This window comes from Schistocerca americana, chromosome 4 (assembly GCF_021461395.2).
Source record: "Schistocerca americana isolate TAMUIC-IGC-003095 chromosome 4, iqSchAmer2.1, whole genome shotgun sequence".
Lineage (NCBI taxonomy): Eukaryota > Metazoa > Arthropoda > Insecta > Orthoptera > Acrididae > Schistocerca > Schistocerca americana.
Window position 1 is genome coordinate 440,267,416 of NC_060122.1, and position 6,687 is coordinate 440,274,102.

General features: G+C 40.1%; 1 non-coding gene across 1 annotated transcript; it reads right to left on the bottom strand.

Moving 5' to 3' along the window:
• Window positions 1-3,414: 3,414 nt before the first annotated feature.
• Trnat-ugu lies at window positions 3,415-3,488 on the bottom strand. The gene has a single exon. It is a non-coding gene; the product is annotated as a tRNA-Thr (tRNA).
• Between the last annotated feature and the right edge of the window lie 3,199 nt (window positions 3,489-6,687).

Sequence of the window (6,687 nt, forward strand, 5' to 3'; positions counted from 1 at the left end):
GATCATTGAAATTTCAGCATATTAAACTTGATTCATAACTAAACTGGTGCCTTATTTAGGATTGTGAAAATGTGAGTTTGTAATCTTACAGAACACATCAAATATGGAGCCAAGATTGGGAGACTGCATACAACACTGCATTCATAAAATAACACACAAAGAACGTTGAAACATATGCAAGAGGAAATTAACCACAACCATCCTATTCAATTTGCACCCAAAGAAGTTACGTTCGTAGCACAATCCTGTCCATCATGTAATTACCACACACACACTGGTATACTAAATTCATACTAAGTCTCTGTGAAATCTTCCCGAAAAGAATAGCTGAGGGCTACTTTGATGATTACACCACATGCTTCACGTGGTCAACTTGGTTTACACAAAGAGTGTAACTCCACAATAATTTTGATAATCAAAGTAAATTAGATCGAAAAGCAATTTACAAAAGAAAAACCTCGAACTGGTTACTATCGTCTTACTATTAACCTGATGGGTCAAACAATTGTATAAGCAAGTGGTACTGGTCTCACAAAGTACACCCCACATGGGTTGAACATAAAGAAATGTTGCTATATTGAAAAATATTGTCAAGACGAGCCATTATAATTTCACGCACATTCGCATTTAAGATTGATGATCTTAGTTAGAGTTACTTATCAACACGTGGTTCCACTTTACTCACAAAGTAGTGTCAAGGCAACTACTGGAATATACTGAACTGTACACTCGAATTACACTGCGTTGCAATTTAAGATAACATTAGATATTTTAGAGCTAAACCTGAAATAAAGGTGATTAAATTTTCATGTAGGCTGAACTTAAGAAATCCATTGTCCTACGGACTTAGCAGACACGCGCTTAGCTGGAGATCTTACCACTTCAGACACTCGCCGCGAACAGACTGCCGTGGTCCCTTCCTGAGGGTGGCTCACAAATACAAACGGAAGTGGCCAGAGAGGCAGCTTCCTATACTAACATGACAAGGGATGGACAGGACCATACTAAGAATAGAAACCTCTCTGCTTTTAGAAAGCGTAGCTACCTGTTCCGACATTGGTCCTACTGTTCTCTAGCAGACAGGCTTGTCTGCTACCCTCAAGCATGCAACTAGAAATACATTTGCTCATTCATCCTCTCACACAGAAGGGAAGGGGGATGACAGTATCTTATCATATACAGTATATAAAAGAAAGCGGATGTAGGTTCCGTATGAGACTGTGCGACATGAATTACATATAAACTGTGTTTTAAAGTGTAGGAGTGTGACAGATCGTTCTTGTTTATGTGTAAAAGTAACACGTTCCACTACTCAGTCTCCTCCCAGATAGAAACGCCACAGTAAATTTAGACGAGGAATTTATGCCGTAAATGACAACAGATTTAAGAAACTAACATGAAAGGAATCCAACAGAGACCTTTCATAACCCCAACGCTCTGGGAAAAGACTGTGCAGGGAATTTTCTGGCCATGCTAGGGCATTCCAAAGCAGGCTTCTCACACTCAACTTAAACCAAAAATGTAAAGAAAAGGCAAAAGGTCATCAGCTACTTGCTAAAACACAATAATTTCAACACATCTTTAGAATCTACCAATTTCAAAGAGAAAAAAAATCTGTGACACCTATTTAAAAGATAGTGTAGACCTAATTCGGTCAGCAAGTAAAAACAATGGTTCCTGTGTCATTAACATGAAAACAATTTCTGGTTGTTACCCTTATGGAGTTCACCAGTATTTGCTCATTGCAAGAGCCAACTGATCACAGGAAAATTTATGACTGTTTATTAACAAATAAAATTTATGAAAATAGCAAAGGTGCCACAGCAATTAAAAAAAAGACGTGAAAACAACATCAGTATTACAAAGCAGAACATTACAATGCACAATCCGCAAAAGCAAAAAAAGATAAGAGAAAAAACATGTTTCACAAAGTGGTTATCGCAAAAAAACTTCTATATGTTATAAAACTAATAATTTGTAGAATTAAAATAACTTTGTGGCGCTAATTTAATCACTCTACTATATTTCAGTTAGTTAGCAAACAATGAGCACTGTGTCATTATACTGAAACTACAATAATTATGTGATTGTTACCCTTATTGGGTTTTCACTATAAATATGCCCCATGCAAAGGCTAATCGATCACAGTCCAATGAGAATGAATAGCTATCTGACTGATAAACGAAGCAATGCCACAGCAATGAATTTACAAAACAAAATATCACAAATCTAATACATCACACAAGAACAAACATTGAGCAATAAAACAGCTCTGAAAGTACAATAGTCAACATCCAAAAAAAAGAAAACAGTAAATAAAACACCTACAGAATACAAGAGTCAGTCTAAAAAAAACAATAAATAGAACACCAGCAAAATACAAGAGTCAGTCTAATAAACACCAATAAATCGAACCCCTGCAAAACACACTAGTCAAAGTTTCTCTGACAGAAGCACACATATATGCATAGAACTAAGAACCGTATAATCACTGTTCACTGACACACTCAGTAGTTCCACTGCTCCGAGGCACAATATAAGGGGAGGGGGGGGGGGGGGGTTCGTCGCCGCAGCTGTCAGTAGGGATTTTCGTCCATCTGTTGCGTGCAATCCCGCCGTCTCTGCCCTCTCATGAAGTTTCTCTTGGTGGCCCATGTCACGTACATCTCGATTTGGTTCCATGTTTGTGTTGTCAAATTCGTGCGGTATCCTCGTCTGACACACCAGGTTGATATTCCTGGGCAAGGATGACACTTAATGGCTCTTCTTTGTGCCACCCTTAGCTACCAGCGAACATCGAACTTTGATTTACTGTCGCTTGACAGTGGGCATGCGCCAGGAAATGTTGATAGGCGTCGTGGAAGTCTGCCAGTTTCTCTGGACAGTATGTGTCAAAAGGCTCCACGCCACTTGTGTTGTTAAATTCTTGAGTTATCCTCAATTGGCTCACCGGTTTGATATTCCTGGGCAAGGATGACATTTAGTGGCTCTTCTTTGTTCCACCCTTAGCAACCAGAGACCACCGAACCATGATTTACTGTCGCTTGACAATGGGCTTCCGCCAAGAAATGTTGATAATCGTCGTTGACGCCTGCAAGTTTCTCTGGACAGTACCTGTCAAAAGGCTCCACGCCCCTTTATCCCCTGTCTTCTGTCGTTTCACCGCGCCCGTCTCGCCACGGTCGCGTGCGTGTGGTGCGTTGCCAGCAGATGGATTTCCGCGCGGTGGACCGCTCGCCCATCTCAGGTCATCGTCTCCACGAAGGGTCGCACTGGTGCGGCCGCCCATTAGCTCCAGGTGCAAGGGAAAGTGATTGTCGCGTGCCCTTCTTTTGAATAAATGATGACTAACTGAAACCCTCAGCTGCCGACAGGTTTTGTTGATATACCTCGATGTGGACAGCTGAAAATGTGTGCCCCGACCGGGACTCGAACCCTGGATCTCCTGCTTACATGGCAGACACTCTATCCATCTGAGCCACCGAGGCACAGATGAATAGCGCGACTACAGGGACTTATCCCTTGCACACTTCCTGTGAGACTCACATTCCCAACTGTCCACAATCCTACGTATGTAATGTACCTTATAGATGGTTAGAGCGATGGATAGAGCGTCTGCCATCTAAGCAGGAGATCCCGGGTTCGAGTCCCGGTCGGGGCACACATTTTCAGCTGTCCACATCGAGGTATATCAACAACACCTGTCGGCAGCTGAGGGTTTCAGTTAGTCATCATTTATTCTAGGGAAAATCTGCATGGTCATCAACAGTATTCTGTTCTTTCGAGAACAGTTGCTGTCTTCATACATGCGCTTCTTTTGTTGTCGACCCTGCTCCCGAAGTAGCCCGGTTGACAGTGTGTCCTGCTGGGAAACCCGCCTGTTTACAACTAGTCCTCCTCCTCGCTCCTCCCGCTGTCTCGTAAGAGTTTAGGCGGTTCGCTTTGACGTTCTCAACTGCATTCACAGAAATTGTTCATCATAGTTATGTGATTACAATATGTCATACATAATACCACATAGTATTGTCTTTCACAATTTTTAAGAACAAAAGTGAGACTTATTCTTTTTTTTTTAATAAAAAAGTTAGATGAATCGACAATATAAAAATAAAAGTTAAATGACTTAACAATATAAAAAATAAAAGTGAAATGACTTGACAGTATAAAAATAAAAATTAAATGAACTGAAAATATAATACCTAAATCCACATCACTAATGTGGTTCACTTCCGTTTTAATAAATCAAATGCTGCTTATTAATTCACTAAAATGAATAGGATTATGCCTTGTGCAAGTATAGGTCAGGGCAGCATAGGGTTCACATGTTATTTACACACACACACACATGCACACCTGTTGTCTATACTACAAACTAACTACCCATAAACATGTATTACTCAAAATTCTACTTGTATCCACTACTAGTTAATCCAACAAGCTACTTCAATGCTACTTCAACAAAGTGTTTCCACCACTACAACATTGTTCTAATTCGTCCTCTTCCTGACGCCCGCCGCATATGTCTTGTCACATGATAAATATGGAGAAACTTTCCTTAAACATACATAGTAAAAAGAACAATGGTTATTTACACGCAAGAACATTTTTACCAGTTGACACACCTGATAAGAGACTCGCAATTATACATTTATCATACTCATATATTCACACATAACACAGTAAGACAATTTCATCTAAAATTACGTTATGACAAGAATTAATCACACAGATGACTCTGAGAAGTGTAAAAATATTTTCATTATACAGGTTATACTACATTTTCTTACCCATTTCGTTCCTTCTTTAAGTTACCTTTCGCTTCCAAATCAGTTATTTCGCCTGTGGTGGTCATTCTGGATTCATTTCTCATGAATGGCAAAATTGTGGTCACCTCTATTCTGTAAAACAGTTTCATCTTAACATATTGAACTTACAACAGACACAAAAGATCCGAATCCTCCTGTAGTTTAAATGACAAATGTTTTGCTTCATCCTTATTACATTAAACCAAGCTTTCCTTCGGTCCCATAATCAAATTTATTTAATCTTCCTCTACCTTCAAGAGGGAAATTTCCTCAGTACAAATCATATAGGCTGCAGTGCATCCCGCACCAGCAAAAACAGTAAGCTGTGATGCTCACAGCATCAGCAAAACACATAAACGTCGCTTTTCTAGGACAAGTATTAACGCAGAATAATTTTTCAGGCTCTGGCTCAACATCAATCAAGACTACAGAAAGGATCGATACTTCTGTTCCATTCTCCATTTGCTGAAAAAACTGCTAGTATTTGACTGCCATAATACTATTTCAGGGCCACGTAAATTACACAAACCACAATTCTTCCTTCACCTTGAAGGGAATCAATATACTGACGAAATCCACAGACAGCACTTTACACACTCAACTATAAAGAACAAAAAAGATATATCATCAATATTAACATATTAGCGCATCTTGGGAAGCCAATGGTTAATCAATCGTATTATTGCATCCTGTTTTCAAGATTCTAAACTTACTCATTCCTTTCTCAGAGTTCTCCTATCTTAAAATATTCATACAGCACGCATACTATAGTAAGAGATCCTCATTTATACTGACAGATATAGAATATTAATAGATAGATAGTAGCACTGAAAGCAGAAAATCGGAAACACGGCTACTAACAGCTGGGGACCTGGATTTGCCAGACCCATAATACCCACAGATCGGATATTCCCCTGAGTTTTGCATTAATTCAACACTGATATTGCTTCTCTCAGGAGCGGCTCTTTTCAATTTACACAAAAAAACCATAAACAGCATTTCACTCGTTCACAAACAAACCTTTTATCTTCACATTTGAACCAACCTAAATCCTAATTGCACAAGGAAAGAAAAAAAACTAAAAACATCACTTCAATCAATCACATAGAAACATCTTTATCATTATTTTTACCTACATATTATTCAAAATGCATATGTCACATATGTAAACTAATCAATTGTTTCTCTTCACCGTCCTCTCTACTCCTCACTGTCCTTTCTACTCATTTGCCATGTCGCTCATTTGTTCCGACTGGGCGCCTTCTGCGCTGATCATTTGTCATTGCCAGTTTCGTTCATTTCCATTTGCTGGATTATGTCTAGGGTTAGCCGGCCGAATTTCAACATCATGAGGGGCTCCGCCTACAGTCCTATCCCCACCGTATTCATCATAGTATCGATTCTGGTTGCCGTACCTGTAGCGTTCACGATCTTGTCCACATCCTCGATCATTTCCGTTGTTCCACCTGTGTTCGCGACTGTTACCCCAGTTTCTATACGGCTGGTCCCGATTATTGTTCCGTTCGCATCGCGACGACCAGACACGCCGTTGATTAGTACTACGGCCATGACTGCAATCTCGCTGCTGTGCCCCGTAATAGCTTTGTGCCTGATTAGGCGAGCATTCTGCTGTATTATATTCCAACTCTTGGAGAAGTGTCTTAAACATTTCCACGTCCTCTTTGCATCGTCCCGCAAGAATGACGTGGCGCAAGTGCATCGGCAATTTGGTGATGCATATCCTAATCAGTTCCGCAGGCCCGTATGGGTCGTATAGAAATTGATTTGCCTGCAGCATGTGGTCGAATAGGGGTGCTGGGCTCCCGAAACCAGACTGGTTCAAATTTGACAGCATAATTATGCCATGCTTGACCCTATCTTG